This window comes from Malurus melanocephalus, unplaced genomic scaffold (genome assembly GCF_030028575.1).
Source record: "Malurus melanocephalus ecotype Western Australia unplaced genomic scaffold, MMel_1.1 scaffold_141, whole genome shotgun sequence".
Lineage (NCBI taxonomy): Eukaryota > Metazoa > Chordata > Aves > Passeriformes > Maluridae > Malurus > Malurus melanocephalus.
Genome location: NW_026623373.1, coordinates 1,226,151 through 1,229,393, shown reverse-complemented (window position 1 = coordinate 1,229,393; position 3,243 = coordinate 1,226,151). Strand labels below are relative to the sequence as shown.

Sequence of the window (3,243 nt, the reverse complement as noted above, 5' to 3'; positions counted from 1 at the left end):
TTTTTTTTTTTTTTTTTTTTTTTTTTTTTTTTTTTTCAGTTGGAGCTTTAAATTTTCACTTCATATGTGTATAATGTCAGAGTTAAGATGTTTCAAAGTGCATGCAGAACACCAACAAGCATTAGGAGAAAAAAAAAACAAAGAAAGGTGTTCAAGGAGTAAAAGACAGAGGTCTTTTTGTTTATCYGTTGTGGTGTTAGGAAGAATGTAGTGTTTTTGCAGCAAGTATGTTTGTGTTAAATATCTTAAAATTAATCTATAAAGATTCATTATAAGTGACTGTTAGACTGGTTTTAGTTCAGGTACCATAAGCAAAAGTCCATTTCTAGTAAGCTAAACAACTAAGCTGTTGTTAAATGTCATCTGCCGGAATTCCAAAGTAGCAGAATTGGCACCACAGTGCTTGYACAGCCGTGTTTTATGTCCAAGTCAGTGTTTCTCCAGAATTCAATGCTAAAGGAAAGCCATAGTGTTAGGAGTAATAAAACTAAAATTCAACTCTACACACATCTGGGGTGGAGTTTTAAATATTTTTCTAACCTTAATTTTATTTAAGAACAAGTTTCCTAAAGGACTGTTACCATGGTTCCTAAAGGAAATGCCTTCAGGGACAAAGTTAAGGAGTAAGATACCTTCCATTCCCTCCTGTTTATTTTCCTGTGAAAGTCAGTATACTCTTCAAAAATAAGTAATATATGATCAAGTTAGTTCTTCTAGATATTGGTCCCTGTTAAACCCAACAATATTACGTCTGTTCTTACATCAGTTAGGCAAAGGTGAACAGTGGCACCTCCTACCTTGACATTTAAAGGTGTGGTGTGGCTTGTGCAACCAAGTAGACAGGAAGTAGAATCGAAGTGCTGCTTTTTATAACCTTAAAGGTTTTTTCCATCAATTCTGTGATTCTGTTTGATTTCTGTGGTTTATCTTTAATATTGCTTTTGATGAGATGCTGCTGCTCAGACATTTTGAAAGGRCATTATTAAATGTTTGATGGATTTATGAATATAGAAATTTTGGGGCTTGGTTGCTGGATCCAAGCTTCTGWTWAAAAAGTAGACTTTAATGATTTGGRTTACTTGCTTCATACTTTATTCTGTGGTTGAAGGAATATTGTATCCTTTAGATCCATTCMATTTCTTGGGTGGATCAAGTGCATGCTCACTCAGCGCTTATTCAAAGGCACATTTAGGGGGAGTTGACATAGTTCTAGTTGTGGCAGTTTGCTTTTGATGCTTCCCCTATCCAGAAGGGTTGTTAAAAATTCCTCATGGTAGGTGATTACCATATGTGCAATTACCTGATGGTTCCAGGAATTAGCACAATTGCTGTGTGCCTGTGTTCAGAGCCACTGCCTGTGGATGTGCAGAGCATGAATGATGCCTCCCAGGCACAGGGAATGCTGAGTGCAGGTAGCTGCTGTGATGCAGAATTGAARGCAGCTGACTGGAGAGCTCTTGGTTTGCATTTAGAAGGGTTTGAAATACCTCGGGACTATAGCAAAGTGCAATTTTGTGTTTGATGGTTTCAAGGTGTTGTTATTATTTATACTGAGATACAAAATAATATGCTGGATCATTGTGGGATTCTGATTTAATGGACTTCTCTTGGGCATTCTTTAGCAGTGTAAGGAAGCACAGGTTTCTTAGAGCACAAACAACATTGGGAGCCACTGACTTTGATCTCATTACTCTAATCCACTGTCACCTTACTGCAAAATAAAAGAATTTAATGGATAGGTCAGATGCAATAATCTGGTCTTTGTTCTTAAAATGTTAAAAGACTTTTCTTTCTGGACTTTAAAAATACTAAATATATATTRTTTTCTACACTCTGGGTTTCCCTTGAGTAGTCTTTACTGTGCAGCTGCCGTGGACATGTAAAGCTGTTGGACAGGTTATTTAAGAGGAACTGTAGTTCCTCAAACCATATTCCTTCAAACCTCTTTCTTTGATTGATCTATGGGAATAATAAATCTTGGTTTTAATTTCCTTTCATTTCACATTTTAGTGCTACTGTTGGTTGAAGCTTTAACCTTTTGCTGGGAGGCCCAGAGGCAGACCTCTGTGGTAAGTTACTGTAACTCATTTTTAAGAACTGATATTTGTAACAATGAAGTGTCACAACGTCCCTTGAAACCAACTGTAGAAATTATTAGTGTAAAACATGTTCACCTCCATTTTGTTTCTGCAATRAAGTACAGCAAATTTTAGTGAGATACAGGTTTTTTTTTTCTTGTGGATAATGTTAATTTTGTAGTCTGTCAGCGACTCGGCACAGAGTAATTGCAATAAAGAATACCAAGTTTATGATACTGTTCACTTGCACAGTTGATAGATTGTATACTGTGAAATAATTGGTATAAGGATACTCTGATAAAGTATATAAACATACATGCAAGAAGCACGTTCCTCTGGTTTGCTGTTGTGTGCTTAAAATGACCGAATTTTGAAGTCAGGAGATCTGTATTTCTGAATTTTCTTGTTCAAGGAGCAATATTATCTTTTATTTAGCTCACTTGAATCAAAACATCACCTAAAATACTTTTGTGTGAAGAAGATGCTGGGAAGAACCACAGGAATTTAAAAAAAAAAAAGAATCAGTGGAAGGATATTTAGAAATTACTGTTTCTGAGTAATTTTGTAAACAAGTGTCCTAGAAGTCAAATTAATATTTTCTATGCAGGGAAGGTTTTTTTGAAATAGAATTCTAAACATGTTCTTTGGCAATGTAACTTAGTGATAAATTTTTATATACATGTACAACTGGCAAATAGTTGCCTGACTTGTTATACCAGTGTGCTACCAGTCCAATAGAGTACCATAAAGCTTGTATAAATAGATGATTCATTTCCCATACAGAAAACTGTGCTTCTGTTCTCATGCACTCATATACCGCAGATTTCTTACATATTAGCTTTTATTTTTGAATGGCATCATCCCCAGTAAAATGAGTAATATGGTCATTAGGGTTTTATCAGCATAATCTTCCTTGCTTTAATTCCTTCCTGCATACTAAACAGTGAATATGAAAATCATGGAATCATTTAGGTTGGAAAAGTCCTCCAAGATCATCAAGCCCAACCTTTGACCTGTCACCATCTTGTGGATTAGACCATAGCACTAGATGCCACACCCAGTGGTTTCTTGAACACCTCTGGGGATGGTGCCTCCACCACCTCACTGGGCACTCCATTCCAATGCTTATCAACACTTTCCATGAAGAAATTCTCCCTGATGTCCA

The 3,243-nt window shown here is 36.1% G+C and overlaps 1 protein-coding gene across 1 annotated transcript in view; it reads left to right on the top strand.

The window, feature by feature from the left end:
- The window catches only part of CPNE3 (copine 3), a 28,746-nt gene that overhangs the window by 852 nt on the left and 24,651 nt on the right, over positions 1–3,243 (top strand). Inside the window, exon 2 of the mRNA XM_057371107.1 lies at positions 2,011–2,069. The gene's annotated coding sequence lies outside the window, so the exon portion shown is untranslated. The remainder of the gene's footprint in view (positions 1–2,010; positions 2,070–3,243) is intronic.